Source organism: Elgaria multicarinata, chromosome 4, assembly GCF_023053635.1.
Source record: "Elgaria multicarinata webbii isolate HBS135686 ecotype San Diego chromosome 4, rElgMul1.1.pri, whole genome shotgun sequence".
Taxonomy (NCBI): domain Eukaryota; kingdom Metazoa; phylum Chordata; class Lepidosauria; order Squamata; family Anguidae; genus Elgaria; species Elgaria multicarinata.
In genome coordinates, this window is record NC_086174.1 from 25,359,534 (window position 1) to 25,379,253 (window position 19,720).

Consider the following 19,720-nt stretch of genomic DNA (forward strand, 5'->3'; position numbering starts at 1 on the left):
TAAGTGCGTGTGTGTTTCAGTATGTGTGTGGGGGGGGAGCTGACTGCTCCGCCGCGGAGTGGCAGATCTAATACTGACATTATCAAGGGTCCAGTGGAGGCTGGTGGCTCTGATTTTCATGGGGCTGTGAATCCATTCTGTGTTTCTGTCAGAAATTTGCAGAAGTCTAAAGGAGCTATCCAAGGTGCCGAACCCTATCCTCAAAATAGGTTTGGCACCTTGGAAGCTCCTTTAGAGTACTGTCAGGTTCTGACTGAAAACCAGAATAGAATCACAGCCCAACAGAAATCGGAGCCGCCAGCCTCCACTGCAAAGGCCTGAAGTCCGAACTTTCATTGGTTGCATTAGAGACAAGAGCAGAAAGAGTGAAATGGGATACACCTTGCTGAAGGTGAGCACAATGTACGATCTACCCCATCTTAAGGCCACAGGAAACTGCTTCAAACCCACTCAGATCGTTTGTAGATTTATTTTGTTGTTACTTTTACATCCCACCTTTTCTCCAAGGGGCCCAAAGCAGCCTACATGATCCTCCTCCTCTTCCTCTCCATTTTATTCTCATATCAGTATCAGCTATTACTACTACTCTAATGGGCAACAGCTCTCAAGGGCACATCCATTAATGTTTTGAACTACAACTCCCAGGATTCCTAACCATTGGACATGCTCTGGGGTTGTTGGGAGTTGAAGTCCAAAATATCTAAATGGCCCCACATTGGGGAAGGCTGCTCCGGGGTCTCAAGCAGAGTATTTCCTCTCCTTCTTCCCACCATCCACATCACCTGATGCTTTTCAACAGGAATGATTGGGAATTGAAGCGGGACCTTGGCTATCAATGGCATTAACGGCTACTAGTTCATATGCTATCCCCAGTATAAGAGTCAGTATGCCTGTGTACACCAGGTGCTGGGGAACATGGGTGGGAGGGTGCTGTTGCACTCATGTCCTGCTTGTGGGTTTCCCCGTGGACAGCTGGCTGGCCACCTTTTGAAGAGAATGTTGGACTAGATGGACCCTTGGTCTGATCCACCTCTGCTCTTCTTAGGACCTTCTACATGCAAAACAGGTGCTCCAGCCAGGAGCTGAGATCACCCCCTCCCCCACCCCATCAGAAAATCCTTGTCTGTGTGAGGAATAATTAATATGTATTTATTTATTTTCTTTCATATATATCCCACCTTTCCACTACAAGTAGTGCTTGAGGCAGCTAGCAACAATACAATATACAATAGTACAAAAATATAAATTAAAGCACAAAAAGCAAATCAATTAAAAGCGCACACACACACACACACACACACAGAGAGAGAGAGAGAGAGAGAGAGAGAGAGAGAGAGAGAGAGAGAGAGAGAGATGTAACAGCTCCCACCTGTTAAAACTTACTTGCTCGCCAGCTTAAAAGCCAAAAGCCCATGGGATTATTTTTTTAAAAAAAAATGTCTTTCAAGACTTTTATATCAAGGAGGCACCAATCTGTGAACTTCAACTAAGGGATATGACCCAGGATGTCTGAGTCTACTGGGTGCAGATCCAACAAATGACGTGTGAGTACCTGGACAGAGGAGGGTTTCGTGGAAAGGGAAAGTGTCCCAACAAATCGAGTTAAATCCCCTGAAGTAGCCATGTTAAAGGCTGCAATTCTATGTCCATTTATCTAGGTGCATTGGCATTTACTCCTGAGTAGCCATGTATAGGATTGCACTTAAGACTGTTACAGCAAAATGAAAACAAAAAGAGAGTCTTGTGGCAGCTTGAAAATTTATTGTGTAAGTCTACTCAGAAGTAAGTCCTATTGGGTTCAGTGGGGCTTATTCATCATTATTGTGGGCTGCTTTAAGGTTGGTGGCTAAGGGACTGAGCTGTATATCAGGAAGTGCTCCAGTTGAAAGGAGGCAGTGTGGTGCAGTGGTTAGAGCATTGGACTGGGACTGGGGAGAACTGGATTCAGATTCCCACTTGGCCATGAACAGACAGACAAACTCACTTCAAAATAACCCTTAAGGGATTTGGGTGCGAAGGCAGTTCCTGTAGGCCTGTGCACACCTGGGAGTGAAGCCCATTGAAATCAGTGGGGCTTACTTCTAAGTAAACATGCATGTGATTGCACTGCACATGAGTTGGGGTGAGGATGGTTTCTCTCTGTATCTAACTGCCTTGAGGTCCCATCCCAAATATTGATAGACTGACTGATTGAATTTATACCCCACCTCTTGGCATACAACATCCAAGGTGGCTAACAATGAAAATAACAATAGTAGTAGTAATTTATTAATGCTTAGGCCATAGGCCATTTGCATACAAAATAAATACAATATGAAGAGACAACAATATGAAAATACTACGGAAATAACAATAATTACTCAAAAGTAAATTCCACCAATTCAACAGTGTTTATTCTCAAGTGAATGTACAAAGGGGTGTGGTCTGGTTTGAGAGTAACCTCCACTCATAATCAATATGGATTAACACTGAAATCTATAGTAAGGTGTTTTTTTAAAAAAAACTTTTAGGGTGCTAGGAAGTATGGCACATAATATCCACATTTTCCTGTTCAGGTTTAGAATGTCAAAGACTTTAGAAGAAATCTTATTTAAGAATGTAAGAAGAGCCCTGTTGGATCAGACCAAGGGTCCATCTAGTCCAGCATTCTGTTCACACAGTTCAAAACCAGCTGTCGACCAGGAACCCATAAGTAAGACATAGGTGCAACAGCACCCTCCTGTCCCATGTTCCCCAGCAACTGATGCATTAAGGCTTACTGCCTCCATTATTGAAGGTAGCACATAGCCATCAAATCCTCTTTTAAAGCCATCCAAATTGGTGGCCATCACTACATCTTGTTGTAGCAAATTCCATAGTTTAGGCACCATTTATTTTCTTAGCTTGGTCTTTTTTTATATATGAAAGTGTGGTGCAGCAGTTAGAGGGTTCATCTAGGGCTAGGAGACCTAGGATCAAATTCCCAACCAGCTATGAAGCTCACTGGGTGATCTTGGGCCAGTCACTTTATTTCAGCAGAACCAACCTGACAGGGTTGTTGTAAGGATAAGAAAATGTGTGCCATCTGGAACTCCTTGGAGGAAATGGAGATATAGATAAATTAGGGTGACAATATGAAAAGGAGGACAGGGCTCCTGTATCTTTAACAGTTGCATAGAAAAGGGGATTTCAGCAGGTGTCATTTGTATATATGGAGAAGCTGGTGAAATTCCCTCTTCATCACAACAGTTAAAGCTGCAGGAGCTATACTAGGGTGACCAGATTTAAAAGAGGGCAGGGCACCTGCAGCTTTAACTGTTGTGATGAAGAGGGAATTTCACCAGGTTCTCCATATATACAAATGACACCTGCTGAAATTCCCTTTTCAATACAACTGTAAAAGATACAGGAGCTCTGTCCTCCTTTTTATATGGTCACCCTAAGATAAATAAACACATTACGATCTACAGAAGATGCCATAGTGGGACTTATTACACAACGTTTTAGGCAGGCAGATCCCATGCCTCTTTACTTAGGGCTTACTCGCAAGTATGCATAGAATTGCAGCCCAAATACGTCATGGTTAGAGTGACAGCTTCAGTGGTGTCAGGAAAGACTTGCCAGACAGCTAAAGATGAATTATATGTAAGTGTATTGAGCCCCTTTGGGAGGAAATTGCTATTGGGGGTGGGGAGGATTTGGCTTCAGTAAAGGTGCTTTCTCTTATCTGGGATCAGGGCTGAAATGCGAGTTGACCCACAACTCCTCCAATATGTGGATCGATCTCCAGTTTTACTAGTAATGTGGATCAATTGTATACCTGTGATGTAATCCATTCTAGACCAGTTGAGAACCAAGTTCTAACTGTCCTATTAAACTGAATTGTGGACAGTGTTGTCCTTCTGGTAAATTGTCTAAATACAGCCATATATATGGTGTTCAATTTGACTGTCCTCTAGACTGGGGAAAATGCATGATTTCTTTGCAATATGTTACCTTCCTGTTTACTGGCAGGATTTGTGAAGGCTTTAGCATTTTTGTCCATTTACCAGTGGAGGCTGGTGTCTCCAATATCAGTGGCGCCGTGTATCCACTCTGGCTTTCAGTCAGAACCAGTCTAAAAGAGCTATCCAAAGTGCTGAACCCATTTTTTGCTTGGGGAGGGTTATAGGTTTTTTTTGGTTAGGTACCTTGTATAGCTCCTTTAGGGTTCTTGCTGGTTCTGAATGAAACCTAGAAGGGATTTACAGCCCCAACAAAATCAGAGCCACCAGCCTCCACTGGATAGACCATCTCTGTACTGGGAGTTTCCACTATCAGCCATGAGACTACAGCTCTGTATAAAGTGGTCTAATTCCATTTTCTATTGCCTGTGGCGATCACCACTTCTTGTGGCAGCGAATCCCACTGGCTAATTATGTGTTGAGTGAAGAAATACAGAAGTTTTGCTTATCTTAGATAAAACTAAGGTGACCCTGAGTTCTTGTAAGGGAAGGGGGGAAAGAATTTATCTCCCCCAGCACCACTTCCTCCATGCATACTTCTATGACCCTCTTTGGGCTTTAATACTATACCCGCTTACCCAGGAGTAAGTATCATTGGGCTCAGTGGGACTTACTTCATAGTAGACATGTACAGGATTGCAGTATTACTAATATTTTCCTAAACTGAAAAAATATGAGAGACAAAATGAGAGAGGGAGATGGGGAGAGAGGGAGAGAGGGAGAGGGAGAGAGAGAGAGAGAGAGAGAGAGAGAGAGAGAACACGAGAACATAGGGAAAGTTCTCCAACCTCTTGATCCATTTTGGTTGACCCAAGGAAATCCAGAGAACATCTCTGAGTAAATTTTCTGCCTTCTTTCCCATTCAGTGTACATATTTTCAAAAGGAATAGATCAGTAAGATCCCAGCTTTTTCTGATCAACCCAAGAACTGAAAGCAGTCCAAGTATAGTAATGCCCTGGGCATGATTTAAAACAGGCGTAGGCAAACTGGCACCATCCATCTGTTTTGGACTACGATTCCCATAAACCCCAGCCAGCATGACCAAGGGTCAGCGGTTGTGGGAATTGTAGTCCAAAGCATCTGGATAGCCCCAGATGTTGGCTACTCCTTGGGTTAGAATGTTGGTGGGAAGAGGCAAGGGAGTGACAGTTGGGTACAAGAATAGGCTTTTGGCAGTTAGGAGAATCAGACACAGAGTTGAGTTGGAAGGGCTGTGAGAAATGAATTAGAGTCAGGGCAGACAAAGAAGGGAACCACTCTGAACTAGGGAGATTTCGCTTAAGTTGTGCATTTAGAAGTTAGTGAACATGAATATGTTCCCAAGGTAAATGATTTAATGGATAACCTCTGGTCCTTATTCAGTCTTGTAACCATTATTGACAAGATATTTTACAGCTGACTCTATCATAATTCTGAGGTAAAATGACTGCCACTGTGGAAAATGACACACACATTAAAGCTTAATTTAAAATTAAAATAAAAACCCAGGACACTGGTTGATCTGGTAAAGAATATAATCCCCAAACTGCCACTTTAGATCTGGAATTAGAGATGAAATGACTTACAATCAGCTACATATTTATGTAGAAATATCAAGGGACAGAATCCATTCCAAAATAACAAACTTTCAGGTTGCAATACTGAACACCACAGAGTATGAAAGTCAGAGGGCTTAATATCTGAGTAAACAGTTTGGGGCTGATGCCCCATCTCCCACCAGCTTTGCTAGGAATGCTTTATTTCTAATCATGTTACTCAACTTTCCCATTGGAATCAAGGGTTTTTCAAAGTTTGGCTGGACTGTGCCCATTTAAAAACAAAACAAAAACTGAAGTCAAGGAAACTTGCTTCCAGAGAGATCATAGAATAGCAGAGTTGGAAGAGACCTACAAGGCCATCGAGTCCAACCCCCTACTCAATGCAGGAATCCACCCTAAAGCAGATGGTTGTCCAGCTGCCTCTTGAATGCCTCTAGTGTGGGAGAGCCCACAACCTCCCTAGGTAACAGATTCCATTGTCATACTGCTCTAACAGTCAGGAAGTTTTTCCTGAAGTCCAGCTGGAATCTGGCTTCCTTTAACTTGAGCCCGTTATTCCGTGTCCTGCACTCTGGGAGGATCGAGAAGAGATCCTGGCCCTCCTCTGTGTGACAACCTTTTAAGTATTTGAAGAGTGCTATCATGTCTCCCCTCAATCTTCTCTTCTCCAGGCTAAACATGCCCAGTTCTTTCAGTCTCTCTTCATAGGGCTTTGTTTCTAGACCCCTGATCATCCTGGTTGCCCTCCTCTGAACACGCTCTGAACAGATGTGTTCAGAACTTTGGTGTTGGAATTCCAGATGTGCAAACAGAGATTCTAACAATGTAAACCATAGGCTGACCATATGAAAAGGAGGACAGGGCTCCTGTATCTTTAACAGTTGTGTAGAAAGGGGGATTTCAGCAGGTGTCATTTGTATGCATGAAGCACCTGTTGAAATTCTCTCTTCATCACCATAGTTAAAGCTGCAGGAACCCTGCCCTATTGACCAGATACAAAAGAGGACAGGGCTCCTGTAGCTTTAACTGTTGTGATGAAGAGGGGATTTCACCAGGTGCTGCCTGCATACAAATGACACCTGCTGAAATTCCCTTTTCTATGTAACTAGTAAACCTACCTGCCTCAGGTAGTGTAAATATGAGACTTAGCAAGAGCCTTTCCCAACCCGGCACCCTCCAGATAAGTTTGACTACAACTCCCATAAACTCTGATCATTGGTATGGTGGCTGGGGTTTGTGGGAATTGTAGTCTAAACATCTAGAGGGCACTAGTTTGTGATATCCTTTTCCTAATGTGTACGTTTGCCATCTTTTCTTTCTTTCTTATATATTTAATGATTGATTTATCTGAATTTTTTTAGGCTTTTTACCCAAAGCAAGTTCCACTTTACTGGCAAGGTATTTCTTCCTTCTCCACCTAACTTTAATTAAATTCCTTTTGAGAATTCCTTTCCCGCCCACCCAGACAAAAGTGTAGGGAACCAGTTAGGATGAAGGTGCTTGCTTGTGGGTTTAAGAAACAAGAAGACTTGAAAGATACATATTTTCTTCCTTCATCCATCTGACTCTTTATGTAGAATGGGCAACAGCTGATACTTTAGGAAAAAAGAAAGAAAGAAAGAGGATTAAGGCCAGGAAATACACACAAAAGAGCTCAGTTTAGTGGTTCTCTGAAAGCGCCCTTCCCAAATAACTTCTCAATATATATTGGAGAGAATTGCCAGTTACCAGAAAAGTATGGCGAGATTCAAAGATGAACGCGGCTGCTCCATCTTTAATACTTTTGAAGAAAGAGGAGTTTCCCTCTTCTGCACAACTGTCTAAAGGTAGGACACTTGTTCTCTTTTGCATTTGGCTGGTCTTCCCTAGCCACAATGATTTTTGCACTTTTCATTGACAGAGAAAAATCACATGCTTTTAAATTTCCTGGATACCATCTACCGCTGGCTTGATCGGCCAAAGGATAGGCCCGATCCTATCTATGTTCACTCGGGAAGTAAATCACACTGTGTTAAGCAAGCGTGCATAGGATTGCAGCTTTAAATGTGGTTGAAGTTGCTCCTTCTCTTTCTCTCTGCCTCCTTCCCCCAACATTTCCCATTTATTTTTGTAACTCCCGTGATTACTAAATTAATAGCGGGCACTAAAACAGATGTCAAAACGTCTCGAAAATGTTTATGTGGGAATAATTGAGAAGGTGGTGGGATGCATTATCTGATTGTATAATGAAATATGTATGAGGAACAGCTGTTTGAAAGGAGCACCTCCCGGGGGCTGCATTACGTCTGCAGCCTTCCTCGCTTAAACGGGCCGCTTCGTCAACTCCGGCCCAGTTCCTTTTTCAGTCCACTCTGGGACCTCATCATCAGAGCAAGGACTGATGGATGACTTGGTCTCCCTGCCAGCAAATCTAGCCAAGCAGAAGTGTAGACAAAGAGGGTTAATTTAGGGTGACCATATGGAAAGGAGAACAGGGCTCCTGTATCTCTAACAGTTGCATAGAAAGGGGAATCTCAGCAGGTGTCGTTGTTATGCATGCAGCACCTGATGAAATTCCCTCTTCATCACCACAGTTAAAGCTGCAGGTGCCCTGCCCTCTTTTAAATCTGGTCATTCTAGTATAGCTCCTGCAGCTTTAACTGTGGTGATGAAGAGGGAATTTCAGGTTCCCCATTTCAGCAGGTGTCATTTGTATATATGGGGAACCTGAAATTCCCTCTTCATCACCACAGTTAAGGCTGCAGGAGCTATACTAGAGTTACCAGATACAAAAGAGGGCAGGGCTCCTGCAGCTTTACCTGTGGTGATGAAGAGGGAATTTCACAAGTTGCTGCATGCATAACAATGACACCTGCTGAAATTCTCTTTTCTGCACAACCGTTAAAAATACAGGAGCCCTGTTCTCCGTTCTTATATGGTCACCCTAGTTAAAGCTGCAGCAGCCCTGTCCTCTTTTGTATCTGGTCACCCTAGTTACATCTTGGCTTCCCACATGCACATCTGGAAGAGATAACCTGGGGAAAGAGACATGGAGGGATGGGATGCGGCTCAGTAGTGTCCAGGTCAAAACAACCAGGGTAGCTGATTGCACATTTGACGTTTTCAAATGGTTGGGCTTGCACTGAGAACAACTATGGTCAACTTTGGCATGAGCCACCACAGGCAAGTTGTGCGGCCTACGGCAGGTTCCCCCTATGGCCTGCCAGTTTTTATAGATGTTTTATAGGATAAGACTATGAAAGGTTTTGTGAATTAGGGGTGCTCTATATGGGACTTTAATTTAGCCCAAGAAACAATGGGTTTGATCCATCCATAGAAATACCAAAAGTATACCGTAGGTTAGTCATGACTAGTTTAGGGTTAGACCCATTGAAATCAATAGGACAAGTTATTTAGGGCACGATCCTATGTCCTACAACTCCCAGCATTCCCCAGGCAATGGCCATGCTGGCAGGGGATGATGGGAATTGCTTTCCAAGCCACATTGTGGGTAACAGGTGGGGGAAGGCTTGTTTACTGTACAAACTCCACAGGTTTCTGCTCCAGACAGCATGATCAGGAATGCTGCGAGTTGTAGTCCCAACTTCTGGAGGGCACCAGACAGACTGGTCTGCTACTCTGCCTTTTCAGCTCCGCGAAAGGCTCCACTTGTAAAGCCAGCGGAGGCTGGTGGCTCCGATATCAGTGGGGCCGTGAATCCGTTCTGGGTTTCCATTGGAACCAACCAGAACTCTAAAGGAGCTCTCCAAGATGCCGAACCCAACTCCCTGAATACGTTCAGCACCATGGATAGCTCCCTTAGCCGTCCGACTGGTTCCGACTGAAACCCAGGCCACAGCTAGACCTAAGGTTTATCCTGGGATCATCCAGGGTTCGCCCCTGCCTGAGCACTGGTTCCCCTGTGTGTCACCTAGATGAACAGGTTTGACCCCTGGAAGATCCAGGGATAAACCTTAGGTCTAGCTATGGCCCCAGAGTGGATTTGCAGCCCCACTGACATCGGAGCCGCCAGACCCCACTGTGAAAAGCAGAGCCCTCTACGGCGCTCCGGGTCGCACCGAGGCAGTGGGACGTTGGCGCGCCAGGTCCAACAAGAGGCCGTCGGTTCACCAGGGGGTTAGGAGACGCGTCCTCCCCCCTTGACCTCCTTTGTCCGCTCCTTCAGGGACCCTCCTTCCTTCCTCCCGGAGGATGTGCCCGGCTTTCTTCCCCTCTCCCCGCCCGTCTCACGCAAGGCGGCCGGGTATTGTTTTTTCTCCAGTTTCCCCTCGACGGGCGAAGGAAAAACAAGCCGGGGGTTTGGTGCGTCAGCCAGCCGGGCAGCAGCCCACCCCCACCGCCCGCCCCGCGAGAGAGAGCGCCTTCTCTCACCCCGCGATCGGGGAGAAGAAGAAGCGAGCGAGCGAGCGAGCGGCCGCCTCTCCTCTCCTCCCGGCCAGGGATTGTTTGGGAAGGTTGGAGGCGAACGCTGCCCGCCCAAGTTCATCTAAAAGTAGCCGGGCGCGACCTTTGAAGAGCAAACTCAGAACAAACGGCGGCTCTTCCGGAGTTCAGGACCGAGCCAGGAGGTCACGTCTCCTCCTCCGGCTTTCTTTAACTCGCCGACGCTGGGAAGGATTGTTTGGGTCACCTTCTCCTTTTCTCTCTCTCTTCTTAGATGCCCCCACCCCACCCCAGCCCCCGACGGAAGGGGACACCAGCGGGGCGACGGATGAACGTCGGAAGGGCGAGGAGGCAGTGAAGCTGCCGGAGAGCCAGCGCCAGGGGCGTTGGACTACAGACTCCATTATCCCCAGCCACCACGCCAATGGAGAGGGTGGTGAGAGTGGGTGGGAGTTGAGAACTACCCCATCTGAAAGGCGCTAAGTTGGGCATGGCTGCTTTACTCTGGCCTGCTTGTTTGCTTTCTCCCAGGATTACAGAAACAAAGAAGAGAGAATGTCAGAGTTTTTTTTTTAATGTTATTATTTCTGTCCTCACTCAGGCAACCCCCACTACCCCCACCCAGGGAGCAGACTAGGCCCGAAATAGGTTCGGCAGTTACAAAAATGACATCAGATTTTACTTACATTCATGAATCCGTCCATTACAGAGTGGGTTTACAAAAAGCACTTCCAGGTGCAGCCCCATCCATGTTTAGACAGAAAAAGGTCCTGTGACTCCCAATATTTCCCCAGCTAGTCCTGCTGGCTGGGGAATGCTGGGATATGTAGAACTTTTTTCTGCCTAAATATGCACCCTAAACTATGATTCTTTTAGATCACCTTGGGCAAGCCTCAGCACCTACACTTACACCACGGGAATAATCTGACCTGGTCTGGTTACATCATAATTAGACTACTGCAATGAACTTACTGGGGCTACCCTTGAAGAACATCAGGAAGCTTGAATGGGTGCAAAACAGGCTCCTAACCTGGGTGCATGGTAAAACTAGGCTGCTAATCAGTGTGTGGCATTGTGGTCATATCACCCCCAAATACTGAAAGATCTGCACCGGTTGCCTGTTGTTTTCTGGCCTCAATTCAAGGTGTTGGTGTTAACCTTTTAAGCTCTAAATGGCTTAGGCGCAGGCTATCTGAGGGCATCTAGGAAATCCATTGTGCTAGCAAGCGCTATTGACATTGAACAAGTGTTGGTTTCTACTAATGCAGGAGTGGGTGATATGCAGACACATTTGGCCCCAACTGCTCCTAAAACTGGGGGGAAAAAACCCCTAACTCAAACAAAATGGTGTCTAGTGCTGCCATTTTAAAGCCTTTAGTGCTCCGTAGCTACTATGGAGCAACAGAAAGCCAGAAAACAAGCTATTTTTGACCCTTTGGGCACTCCATAGCCACTCTGGAAGCCGTTTTTTGTTATTACTTTTTAAAATGTTGATTATTTTTTTATTTTTTTTGGCAGCTTGGAAGAGGGAGGTGCAGCATGCTGGTGAGGGGTTCTGGGTGCACAAATATCCCCCAAACTTCCCCATGTCACCCCTTGTGCTAGGACAATGTCAATAGCAGTATTACACGGACACTACTGAATCCTTCCCTTATTTATTACATTCCCCCCCCCCCTTGGACATCCTTCCTTAGAATAATAGAATAGTAGTATTGGAAAGACCTATAAGGTCATCGATTCCAACCTCCTGCTCAATTTTGTGAACCGCCCAGAGAGCTTCGGCTATTGGGCAGTATAGAAATGTAATAAATAAATAAATAAATAAAAATGCAGGAATCCACCTTATAGCATCCCTGACAGATGGCTGTCCAGCTGCCTCTTGAAGGCCTCTAGAGTGGGAGAGCCCATGACCTCCCTAGGTCAATGGTTCCATTGTTGTACTGCTTTAACAGTCAGGAAGTTTTTCCTTATGTCCAGCCAGAATCTGGCTTCCTGTAACTCCTTCAAGGGGTTTAGTGTGACATGCATTATTCTCCCGACCACCACCAAACACACACATATTTTAATGTTCACAATAACTCTGTGACACAGATTAGGCTTCCCAGCTGGGTGCATTTGACCCCCTATCTCCATAATGCAAATCCTCCATTGGCCTAACCACTGAGCCACACGAGAGCTGTCCTTAGGTTGTGTACTGGAGCAAATGGGTTGAGGTCAGCCTTTGGGTCAGATTTGATTTGCAAGAGCTCAAATATGTATGAGCTGCATGTCAGAAAACCTGCTATCGGTCAACCTTGGGAGTAAACCTACTTGGGAGTAAACCCCACTAATTATGGTGGGACTTACTTCTGAATAAACATACAATGGGTTAGGCTCTACGTGGCCTCAGGCAAACCACAAATCCCTCAGCCTCACTCCATCCACCATTTGCAGTAAGGGGATGTGTGATTAATTAATTCTACACACACACCCGACCCCAGCAAGGATGCTGTAAGAATTAATGAGATAATGTAGACATGAAGCACCTTGAATACGTGAGCTGTGATAAATCAGTGCCACAAGCTTCAGTTTTCAAGGAGGTAGGGCTGATGGTATCCCACATTGCTTTTTTGGAGAGGTACAAATACATACATTATCCATAGCCTAATTAAGCAAAAGTGCTTGGATTAAAGAAGATTAGAATAACCTGATCCTAGGCAGCTTGCTCACTTAGTTTATCCCTTAGGGTTCTCTTGACTCACCTCCTGCAATCTGGCACAGGTGCTTGCCTAGGAGAACTCATGCCATGGTAAATCTCAGTGTCTGTACTTTATAGCTGCTTGTTGCTACAGAGGCCCTGCGGCTTGGTGCACATTCATTTATTTATTACATTTCTATACCACCCGATAGCTGGGGCTAATTGGGCAGTTCACAACAATTAAAACCATAAAATGCAAGATGTTAAAATGAAATATAAAAAATTAAAACATAATAATAATAATAATAATAATAATAATAATAATAATATAACAACAACAACAACAACAACAACAACAACCAAAAAGAAGTTAGGAGCAGTGCAACGATTTAAAACACAATATCAGATTTAAAACAGTGTGGTGTAGTGGTTAGAGTGTTGGACTGGGAGGCAGGAGATCCAGATTCTAGTCCACATTCAGCCATGGAAGCTCACTGGGTGACTTTGGGCGAGTCACAGACTCTGAGCCCAACCTACCTCACAGCATGGTTGTTGCCTTGAGGATAAAATGGAGAGGATTATGTACACTGCTTTGCCTTCCTTGGAGGAAAAAAGGTGGGATATACTGTAATGCAATAAATAATTCAGAAACTGAATTGCCTGGGGAAACAAAAAGTTCTTCACCTGGTGCCAAAAAAAGCACAATGTAGGCAGCAGGCGAGCCAAATGGTTCAAACTTCCCCTTTACCTGCTTCCCAGTGGAACAAGCAAAGAGGAAGACTCATATCCTGTGAGCTTCAAATCCAGGGAGAACTCAAGCATCAGAACATGGGAGAGAGATAGGTAACCCCACATCTCCCACCCCCTGCCAATTCAATGTTACACTGAAGCAGAGCCATAAGGCAGACCAATCTGCTCCCCCTTCAATTTTTGAGCAAATGTGACCATCACAGTTCTTCAATTTGCTGTGATACTGATTCTATTGCTTAATCTGTATTTCAATTGTATGCGTGCCACCTTCAGGGGGAGGGATGATGTCCAGAAAACAGTGGAACAGAGGAAGCTGCTTCATATTGAGTCAGACCATTGGTCAATCTAGTCCAGCATTGTCAACACTGGCTGGCAGCAGCTCCCTGAGAGTTTCAGGCAGGATTCTTTCCCGGAGATACCAGGGATTGAACCTGACATCTGCTGCATACAAAACATGTGCTCTACCACTGAGCTATGGCTTCTCTTCTCAGAGACATCTAAACAAACTTTAAACAACTAAGTTCTACAAAACTGCACTCCATTTCTGTCAGATATAGGAACATAAAGAAGTTGGGGTAAAGGAGAAACCCACCCCTATTATTTCAGCATGGCCAATTCCCATCACAGCCAGGGCCCCAGCAACATGGGAGTCACTTTCCATGATGCATTCAGCAGGGGGGTCAAGTAGATGATCTCTAAAGAGGCTTCCAACTCTGTGTTTCTATCATTCTGTGCTATTTGAAAATGTGTGTGTGTGTGTCGGTGCCTCTAGCATCTGGGCAGGGATGATGTCATGGGTCTTTCCCACATTATCAGTATCCACAGGTCAGGTCACAATTCGATGGGAAATACCTTTGCAGTTGGCCCTGCCTATGTAGTTGTGGTGTTCAAATGGATGACCGATCATCATGGAACTTTACTTGGACTTCCAAAAGGCTTTTGAAAAAGTCCCCCACCAAAGACTCCTGAACAAACTTAGCAGCCATGGAATAAGAGGAGAGGTCCTCTTATGGATCAGTAACTAGTTAAAGAACAGAAAGCAGAGAGTAGGAATAAATGGTCAATTCTCCCAATGGAGGGAAGTAAGTAGTGGGGTGCCATAGAGATCAGTACTGGGACCAATTCTTTTGTTCATAAATGATCTGGAATTAGGAGTGAGGAGTGAAGTGGCCAAGTTTGCCAATGACACCAAATTATTTAAGGTTGTTAAAACACAAAAGGATTGTGAAGAGCTCCAAAGGGATCTCTCCAAGCTGGGAGAGTAGCCATCCAAATGGCAAATGTGGTTCAATGTAAGCAAGGCCACAGCTAGACCTAAGGTTTATCCTGGGATCATCCAGGGTTCGCCCCTGCCTGAGCACTGGATCCCCTTTGTGTCACCTAGATGAACAGGTTTGACCCCTGGACGATCCAGGGATAAACCTTAGGTCTAACTATGGCCCAAGTGTAAGGTGATGCATGTTGGGGCCAAAAAAAACCCAGCTTCAAGTATAACCTAATGGGATCTGAGCTGGCAATGACCAAACAAGAAAGAGATCGTGGGATTGTGGAGTGCAGCTCGATGAAATGTCAATCCAGTGTGTGACCACTGTAAAGGAGGCAGACTCCATGTTAGGCATTTTAAGAAAAGGAATTGAGAATAAAATTGCCACTATCTTACTGCCATTATACAAATCTATGATGTGATCACTCTTAGAATACTGTGTACAGTTCTGGTCACCACACCTAAAAAAGAATATTATAGAGATGGAAAAAGTGCAGCAAAGGGCAACTAAAATGATGAAGGGGCTGGGGGAAGCCCCTATGAGGGAAGGTCACATCAGCTGGGATTGTTTAGCTTGGAGAAAAGGAGGCTAAGGGGAGACATGATAGAGGTGTACAAAATTATGCATGATTTGGAGAATGTGGATAGAATGTGCTATCTCGAGGCAATAAGCTTGTGTGCACCAGTTGCTGGGGAACATGGGTGGGAGGGTGCTGTTGCAGCATGTCCCGCTTGTTGGTCCTGGCTGATGGCTGATTGGCCACTGTGTGAACAGAGTGCTGGACTAGATGGACCCTTGATCTGATCCAGCAGGGCTCTTCTTATGTTCTTATGAACTGAAAAGCATGCAGGTTGGTTCTCTGTGAGTATGAAGGGAACCTCAATCCAAAGCATGAACAACTTTTCTTTCTCAGCCCCTTACCCTTGAGCCGCAGTAACTATATCTAAGTACATGTAACTAAAATAAGAGCACAGTCTCCTCTACCTCAATTTTTCCCTTCCTCTGTTTGACTCCCCTGTGGTCAAACTTCGGATTGTAAGCTCCTCAGGGCAGGGATCTATCCACTTATAGTTTCCGAAAGACCATGTGCACTGATAACACTGAATGGTAGTTATAATTATAGGGTTGGATCCAGTCTGAGTTGGAGTGGACCCAATGAATCAATGGGACTGACATTAACTCTAGTCCCATTGATTTCATTGGGTCTATTCTAAGTATTATACCTGAATCCATCCTATGATATTGCACAACATGTAAAATGTGTGCAATTGTTGCACATTGTGGGTATACACCCTCCATGTAGCAACATATGAAGATGCATTTGACTGAGACAACCCACTGGATCTTCTAGCTATATGTTTTTTACTCTGATAGGCAACAGGTCTTTATGTAAAGACCTGCTGCTGAGAGAGTGCTAGAATTGGTTTGTTGATGTTGTTCAACACAGTTGCCTGTAATTTCGGACTCTCATTGGGAGTCTGGCTATGGGGGATGTCATGATGAGCCCCTGCACTTCAAAATTTACTGCTACAGTCTTTTGGCTGAGTAGTGTTATAGATTACACTCGCTCACACAACACACACAACACACATTCTGAACCTCTCTCTTAGCACTGTGGCATTAGTGGAGCATAGACCCATCTGAATTCTGTTTTCTGTCACTATGACCTACTGGCACATCATTGAGACATATTTTCCTGTCAGCCAGTTAACTCCCAAATAGCACACATTACCTGAGGGAAACATGTTAATGGACACCATTCAGGTCAACCTTGTTTTACCATTCCTGAAGTTTGCAACAGTTTTACATGTGATATAAGACAGTCCATAGGAAATGCAGAAACCACACACAAGCCACATACCTAGAAATATGCCTTTAGCCAACTCCTGTACAAAATGCACTGGTTGTATCTGAGTTATTATTAACATTTTTTCCCCTTGCACCTAATCCCTTATGCCTTTTATTATAATCCTACACATTACAGTTAATCTGTAATGATACCGCTTCAGAGGGACCTGTTGCTCGCAGTGATGGTAATTTGTAACCTTGGTAACAATTTTAAATAATGAACCTAACAATGATGTCTACCGTATTTCTACAGTAGGAGGGGCCTAAGGATTATTGCTTCTGTCAGAGAACAAATTTAAGGAAATGCTAAGGACAGATCTAACATACCGAGTAGCTGGAATGTCATTATTTTGATTTTCAAGGATTATCAATGGATTAAAGTTTGTTTAGTATATTGGCTGGCTTCCTTATTTTATAATCATCATTATCATTACCATTATTATTATAAACACACATATAGCCTTATTTAAAGTTAATAAAAATAAGTAATTTACAATAAATATAGAAAGCATTTTAAATGAATAACTGCAGAAACAATCCTTTCTCTCCCATGCATAAGTTCCCCAGTGGCTTTTACTATGACCTCTCCTGTTCCTGCAACCCCTCCAGGGTTGCACTGTAGAAATTTCTGGGGTTCCCTCCACCAAATGATGGTGAAAAGATGGTGTTTATAGAAAGATGGTGTCAATAGAAAATACTTAAATCACACTGAAAATATAGGTAACAATGTGAGGATATTCCTTGACTTGAAGAATAGTTCTGATGCAGTGATGATAACATTAATGAATCTGATCCAAAGATGTTGTCATGGGACCCAAAGGATATGATGGCCCCATCCCATGTCTGCTCTGGCATTGGTGGCCACCTATTCAGTACAAGAGACAAGGAAGTATCTTATCTCAGTATCACCACCACCTCACCAAAATAGCAACAACAAGAGAGCTTCAGCTATTTGGTGGTATAGAAATTCAATCAATCAATAAAACTGGCACTTCTATTCACAGAATGGTCAATCTGGAACCAACCCAATGTGTCTTGTGCAGGGTAACTTCCCACAGAATAGGATTCAGAGCTGACAGTACTGCTGAGTTTCGACAAGAAATATACCAAGGAAAACTCTGGAAATCCTGGTAAATACTAGCCTCTTAGCCAAACAACAACGACTAGTTATTCCTGGGAAATTGCCATTCCTGGAGAGAAATTCTGGGATACCTCCATCAAGTTTCCATGAAGAATGTTCCAGTTGGTGAAAAAAACATTGGGAATCTACTCCTGAGCATAAGGAGAATGTGTACAGTGCAGAAATAGGTACATATACACTTGAGCAACTCCTACAGAAGTACCTAGTGCTTCTCACACTCATTCATGTGAATGCCCCCTTTGTTTATCTTTACAAAGCCCACACATTATTTTAATCAAAGCTCAAACTTGCAAACTCCCAAGAAGAATGCCATCAAGTTGCACGTTTTTGAAAATATTTGTAAATGCATTATTGTCCTAGGTTCCCTCCCCGAGAATATTTTACCTTTACTTGGGAAATATCCCAGGCTAAGTACTACTTAGAAACCCTGATGAATAGGGCTAACACCAAATCTACCATTAGCCCTTCTGCATGAGCTTTCTCCATTATTAAAGCTAACAAAAAATTGCTCACAAGCTGAAAGCCAAATTAAACGTAATTGCTTTTATTTATCTATTGCTTTTATATCATTAAAATATTTTTAGTTACATTTTATAAAATAGCATTCACTGTGATTATTACCTGCCATATCTGTTGAGCCACTTCCTGTGTATTCAGTAGTAAGTACCGCAACATTAGCGATTATGCGAATTGGAAGAGGAGGAGAGAAGTATGTGTTTTATATATTGTATCTGTCAAGATATGTTACACTTCCCATTAACAAAAAAAATTATTCTTGTTGAAGAAGCTATGAAGCATATCTTTCATGAGCACTTTATTAATAATCAATAGTTGTCAAAAAAAATTAGAGATGCACAGATTCCAGAGGCAAGGAAGTATTAGAAAAGCAAAAGAAGCAGAACAACTGAATTGAGGCAGAACTACGCCTTCCCACCTTTTAAAATAAAACAAATTTACAGAGCAGAAGGGGGGGGGGAAACCATACGCTATTAAGCTTCCTTAAAAGATTGGCTTTGTTGGTTTAATTATACTGTGCTTATTTTATAAATATGTTTCAAAGGAAGTATGCCATGTTGAATGCCAATAAAGCCTTAAAAAATGCAACCTATGCATACCAGATACCAAATTTCAGTCATTTGTGTTCCTATTTATTGCAAACCAAAGAAACCTATTAATGGACAAGAATGTCTAGTTAGCTAGTATTACAATATTTGGCCATTAATGTTAAAAATATAGAGTATGATTTTGTCGCCCGCCCCCTCATGGTACAATTCATTCCTTTATTTTAAAAGAGAAATGTACACTATGTCCAGCCAAGAAAGAACACAATCAGCCCTATCCAAGAGCCTAGGCACAAAATGTACACGTAGTGTGCTTCATTCATTTCAGTGGATGGAGATCCTTTCGTGCAAAGCAATGATTGCACTTGGCTGCTGCAATCAGAAACCATTCAGGAACAAACCAGGAAGCCATTCTTCATAGGGGACCTCCTTGTGTACATTGAAGTTCCCATGCCCTAGACTAGGGGTGTTGAACCTCAGGCCCACAGGACAAATCTGGCCTGCCTGGGGTCCAAATCAGGGCTTCCAGGGTTCCCCAGATAAACCCACACCTTTCCTCCGACCACCACTTATTGAAATGCTTCTCCTAAGGCTTAGAGCTTCTTCTACGCACAGGAAAAAACCTGCTCCTTACCAGGGCTCTCCTCCTTGTTGTAATCACACTATCACAACATGCTCCTTCACATGCAACCATGTGGTTTATTCCCTTCTTGGAAAGACTTGTGGTGGAAAGATCCCGCTTTTTCAGGATATTACCACATTATCTGTGGTGTTTTTAAATGTGCAGTTTCCAGTGGAAAGTGCAGGAGATGTCCTGGCTATTAACGACGTTGTGTAATGGACCCGCAAACCTCCGTGAGTGGCCAATCAGGAGTGTGCTATAAACTGCTTGTTTAGAGATGTTCTTAGTTACTGGTAGTAAGCGAAAAAGCAAGGCTAGAGGCTAGGAGGGGAGAAACAGTAAAGAGGAGAAACAGTAAAGAGGTGTGGGATAGAGAAATGTCTATTAAGATATTTGGAATGGTATATAAAAGTTGTATATAAAGAAATAATAAAATAAATAGACTAGAGAC